Here is a 6,000-nt window from a genome sequence, read left to right as displayed (position 1 = left end):
CGTCTATGCGGCTGGGAACCCCTTTAGATCGAAAATTAGACTATATATTCGCTATATAGACAATCTACTATTTATATGGAGGGGAAGCAAGGAACAGGCACGAGAGTTTGTCGATTACTTGGAATCAAATGAAGTAAATTTAAGATTTACATTTGAATACACCAAGACCCAGGTACATTATCTGGATCTTGAATTGACAGGCTGGCCATCTGGTGGGGTGTCCTCACAGGTATACAGGAAGCCGATTTCAGGGAATAGCCTCTTGCATGCAAGGAGTTGCCATCCCAAACATATGCCTTACTCGGTGGCCAAAGGCCAGTTTGTTCGTATCAAACGAAATTGTACCATGCCCCAAAGCTATAGAATTCATGCAGATGACTTGGAAATACGTCTACAACAATGTGGCTACAGCAAAAAAGTAATCAAGAGAGCTAGCAATGAAGTAGATCATATGGAACGGGAGAATCTCCTACGAGATAAGCATACTCCACCAAAGGCCAGAGATAACATACTGACCTTTGTGACGGATTACTCAGCCCAGTATACACAGATTTGTGGTATAATTCGCAATCATTTTCAGCTTTTGGTGGCTGATGATGCACTCATGGAGACAGTTGCGAGGGGGTGCAGGTTTTCCTATAGGAGGAATAAAACTATATGTAATCATGTATCCCCTTCTCAACTAAAAAAAAACAAGTTCTGAGATGGGAGCACCTTCATCTTGGCTCAATTACAAGGGAACATACAAGTGTGGGTATTCGGAGTGTAAGGCGTGTGAACATGTTCAAGTGGGCACTTCCTTTATCTCTGCAGTTACAGGAGAATCCTTTGACATTTCGTCATGTGTTAACTGCAGATCTACATATTGCATTTATCTCTTGTGGTGTACAATATGTAACTTGCAATATGTGGGACTGACCACTAGGGACGTCCGCTCCAGAATACGAGAGCATCTGTCCACAATACGGGTAGGTAAGAGCAGTACCCCATTGGTAACCCATTTTGTACGGAAACACAATAAAGATTGTCATTCACTTAAATGGATGATAATCGAAAAAGTTCAACATCAAAAGAGAGGAGGGGACCGTTTTGAGGTCTTGTCAAGACAAGAAATGTATTGGATCTTTAGGCTCCAAACCAAGAGACCTTGGGGCCTGAATTCGGAATACGATTTCATCAATTACTGGTCTTGAGCTTTTGAAATGGGTTTTTGTGTCAGTCAGTATCTTTAAAGTAGGATGTTTAACTTGGTCTTGTGAGATGGAAGTCATATCTCAAACTCACTAGCACTTGTATAAATTCATCAGCTCATTTCAGTATATTGTCCTCTAGTCATGGGCTCAATTTTAGTTACTGAAGATATTCCCATACTTGGTGGATTAGCTAGGTGTTAGGGAATATTAATGTAAGGTAAAGGGATTCCCTTTTAACTACTTATTTTTCATTGTAAATGAAATAAATCAAGCCTAACAATTACATTAGAAATTCCTCTAGTCATAGGCTCATTTGTAATTATTTAGGATACCCCTACTACAGTAACAAACATTCGCCACAACTAGGTTTAGTTATGATAATAACTGCATCCTCCTGGTCTGGGATAATTTGGGAGCTGAATTCTTTGCATTTATGATTGATCACCTCTATGACTAACAACATAAGTGCTGATTCCAACTTTAGATTCAATCATAGCAGTATACTTATCAATAAACATACTTCTGTTTTAAGCTTGGTTACTTGATATTTTACTTTACAATGGCCTTGATTATTATTATTTAATTTGAAGTTTTGAAAAATGGCTCTTGTCATAGGCTCATGAAGACATAGTGTCACGTGGGAAAAGCTATGTGGTGTTGTATCATCTGTATTAATGTATAGTTTGACTTGGTGTCATTACGTACTAATTTTTCTAATTAGAGAATTTTTTCCAAGTGCATCTTATTGATCTATTTATTAACAGTACATTTGGATAGTTTGGAATGCTAAATTACCTAACCAATGTTCTTGTGAAAATATTACTGTTGACAAAGGTTTTGATATATGAATCAATCTTTGCCCCCAATCGGTCATTCATTGTAATTATAAGGGATGATTTGATGATATTATTTATCTAAAAAAGATCACAATATCACTTTAGTCACTGGGGGTGATATACCTTTAAATGACAATTAAATGACCAACCAATTGCATTTGAACACTGGGTATTTAAACCAGTGAGTCACTAGCTGTTTTATGGACTATGAGTACGGCTCTCCTAGCCGAAACGCGTTAGTCTGCTTTTTTGGGGGTTCCCCCACATTTTCTCTTTCTTTTTGTATCAATATTTTTAATGGAATACCAATAAAGTGCAAATTTTTATACTAATTAATTTTTGGGTGCCTGGCATGTTCCTTTTTTTGTTTGCCCTCCTACCAACAGCCAAACCCTATTTAAACCTCACATTGCCATATTCAAACTGCCTGTTAATTGATGTACTTTGTTTCAGCCTGCTCTGTGAAGAGTTTAGCTCTATTTTCATAGGCCTAGATTTGGAGTTTGGCGGTAGCCATGAAAACCAGCGTTAGAGGCTCCTAACGCTGGTTTTAGGCTACCGCCGGTATTTGGAGTCAGTCAGGAAAGGGTCTAACGCTCACTTTTCAGCTGCGACTTTTCCATACCGCAGATCCCCTTACGTCAATTGCGTATCCTATCTTTTCAATGGGATCTTTCTAACTCCGGTATTTAGAGTCGTGTCTGAAGTGAGCGTTAGAATTCTAACGACAAAACTCCAGCCGCAGAAAAAAGTCAGTAGTTAAGAGCTTTCTGGGCTAACGCCGGTTTATAAAGCTCTTAACTACTGTGCTCTAAAGTACACTAACACCCATAAACTACCTATGCACCCCTAAACCGAGGTCCCCCCACATCGCCACCACTCGATTAAATTTTTTTAACCCCTAATCTGCCGACCGCCACCTACGTTATTCTTATGTACCCCTAATCTGCTGCCCCTAACACCGCCGACCCCTATATTATATTTATTAACCCCTAACCTGCCCCCCACAACGTCGCCGCCAGCTACCTACAATTATTAACCCCTAATCTGCCGACCGCAAAGAGCCGCCACCTACATTATAGCTATGTACCCCTAATCTGCAGCCCCTAAAACTGCCGACCCCTATATTATATTTATTAACCCCTAATCTGCCCCCCTCAACGTCGCCTCCACCTGCCTATACTTATTAACCCCTAATCTGCCGAGCGGATCTCACCGCTACTATAATAAAGTTATTAACCCCTAATCCGCCTCACTCCCGCCTCAATAACCCTATAATAAATAGTATTAACCCCTAATCTGCCCTCCCTAACATCGCCGACACCTAACTTCAATCAGTAACCCCTAATCTGCCGACTGAATCTCGCCGCTATTCTAATAAATGGATTAACCCCTAAAGCTAAGTCTAACCCTAACACTAACACCCCCCTAAGTTAAATATAATTTAAATCTAACTAAATAAATTAACTCTTATTAAATAAATTATTCCTATTTAAAGCTAAATACTTACCTGTAAAATAAATCTTAATATAGCTACAATATAAATTATAATTATATTATAGCTATTTTAGGATTAATATTTATTTTACAGGTAACTTTGTATTTATTTTAACCAGGTACAATAGCTATTAAATAGTTAAGAACTATTTAATAGCTAAAATAGTTAAAATAATTACAAAATTACCTGTAAAATAAATCCTAACCTAAGTTACAATTAAACCTAACACTACACTATCAATAAATTAATTAAATAAAATACCTACAATTACCTACAATTAACCCCTTAATGACAGAGGACGTACCAGGTACGTCATAGGAAAAAACTCCCTTAATGACAATTGACGTACCTGGTACGTCCTCTGTTGTCTGAAGTGCTGGAAGCGATCACGATTGCTTCCAGCTGCTTCCAAGGGATTGTAGTGATGCCTCAATATTGAGGCATCACTGCAATCCCCTATTTTACATACCGATGCAGAAAGGGCCATTCTGTGGCCCTCTCTGCATCGGCCACTGATACTAACAATTTCGTTGGTTGGTGGGAGCAGCTTTTATCTATATGATCCTCAGTATTTTTCCAAAGTGATCTTACTTTGTTGGCGGTTATGACCGTAGATGCGTTTGCGGCCGGGGGGGGGCGGGGGTGGTGGATGCGCGCACATGCAAATTATGCCCGAAAATTAAAGTAAAAAAAAAAGACCGATGTGGAAGCAGGGGGATCTTAGTTCTTTAGTAAGGGATCTGGGAGGGGGAGGGATGTAGATCATTTAGGGGGGCCAGCTACACTACAGAAAACAAGTATTTCATATAAAAAAGTTAAAAAAAAAACTATTTTGGGGGGCAAATTGGGTACTGGCAGACAGCTGCCAGTATCCAAGATGGCGGCAAATAGGTAGAGGGGGAGGTTTAGAGAGATGTATTGGGGGGGATCAGGGAGGTTGTGGGGTAAGGGGGGATCCATCACTGCAGACTGTATGAAAAAATTAAAAAAATAATAATAAATTATTTTTATTTCAGTACTGGCAGACTTTCTGCCAGTACTTAAGATGGCGGTGACAATTGTGAGGTGGGGGAGGGAAGAGAGCTGTTTGAGGGGGGTCAGGGGGGATCAGGGGGTGGGATGTGTCAGGTGGGAGGTTGATCTCTACGCTAAAGCTAAAAATTAACCCTACAAGCTACCTAATTAACCCCTTAACTGCTGGGCATATTACAAGTGTGGTGCGCAGCAGTATTTAACGGCCTTATTATTACCAAAAAGCAACGACAAAGCCATATATGTCTGCTATTTCTGAACAAAGGGGATCCCAGAGAAGCATTTACAACCATTTGTGCCATAATTGCACAAGCTGTTTGTAAATAATTTCAGTGAGAAACCTAAAATTGTGAAAAATTTAAGTTTTTTTTTTATTTGATCGTATTTGGCGGTGAAATGGTGGCATGAAATATACCAAAATGGGCCTAGATCAATGCTTTGGGATGTCTTCTAAATATAAATATATACATGTCAAGGGATATTCAGGGATTCCTGAAAGATATCAGTGTTCCAATGTAACTAGCGCTAATTTTGAAAAAAAGTGGTTTGGAAATAGCAAAGTGCTACTTGTATTTATTTCCCTATAACTTGCAAAAAAAGCAAAGAACATGTAAACATTGGGTATTTCTAAACTCAGGACAAAATTTAGAAACTATTTAGCATGGGTGTTTTTTGGTGGTTGTAGATGTGTAACAGATTTTGGGGGTCAAAGTTAGAAAAAGTGTTTTTTTTCAATTTTTTCCTCATATTTTAATTTTTTTTATAGTAAATTATAAGATATGATGAAAATAATGGTATCTTTAGAAAGTCCATTTAATGGCGAGAAAAACGGTATATAATATGTGTGGGTAAAGTAAATGAGTAAGAGGAAAATTACAGCTAATCACAAACACTGCAGAAATGTAAAAATAGCCATTGTCATTAAGGGTAAGAAAATTGAAAAATGGTCCGGTCATTAAGGGGTTAAACCTAACACTACACTATCAATAAATTAATTAAATACAATATCTACAAATAAATTCAATGAAATAAACTAACTAAAGTACAAAAAATAAAAAAGAACTGTTACAAAAAAATAAAAAAATATTTACAAACATCAGAAAAATATTACAACAATTTTAAACTAATTACACCTACTCTAAGCCCCCTAATAAAATAACAAAGACCCCCAAAATAAAAAATGCCCTACCCTATTCTAAATTACTAAAGTTCAAAGCTCTTTTACCTTACCAGCCCTGAACAGGGCGCTATGCGGGGCATGCCCCAAAGAATTCAGCTCTTTTGCCTGTAAAAAAAAAATACAATACCTCCCCCCAACATTACAACCCACCACTCACATACCCCTAATCTAACCCAAACCCCCTTAAATAAACCTAACACTAAGCCCCTGAAGATCTTCCTACCTTGTCTTCACCATGCCAGGTATCACCGATCGTTCCAG

Source organism: Bombina bombina, chromosome 1 (genome assembly GCF_027579735.1).
Source record: "Bombina bombina isolate aBomBom1 chromosome 1, aBomBom1.pri, whole genome shotgun sequence".
Lineage (NCBI taxonomy): Eukaryota > Metazoa > Chordata > Amphibia > Anura > Bombinatoridae > Bombina > Bombina bombina.
This window is presented reverse-complemented; position numbering follows the sequence as displayed.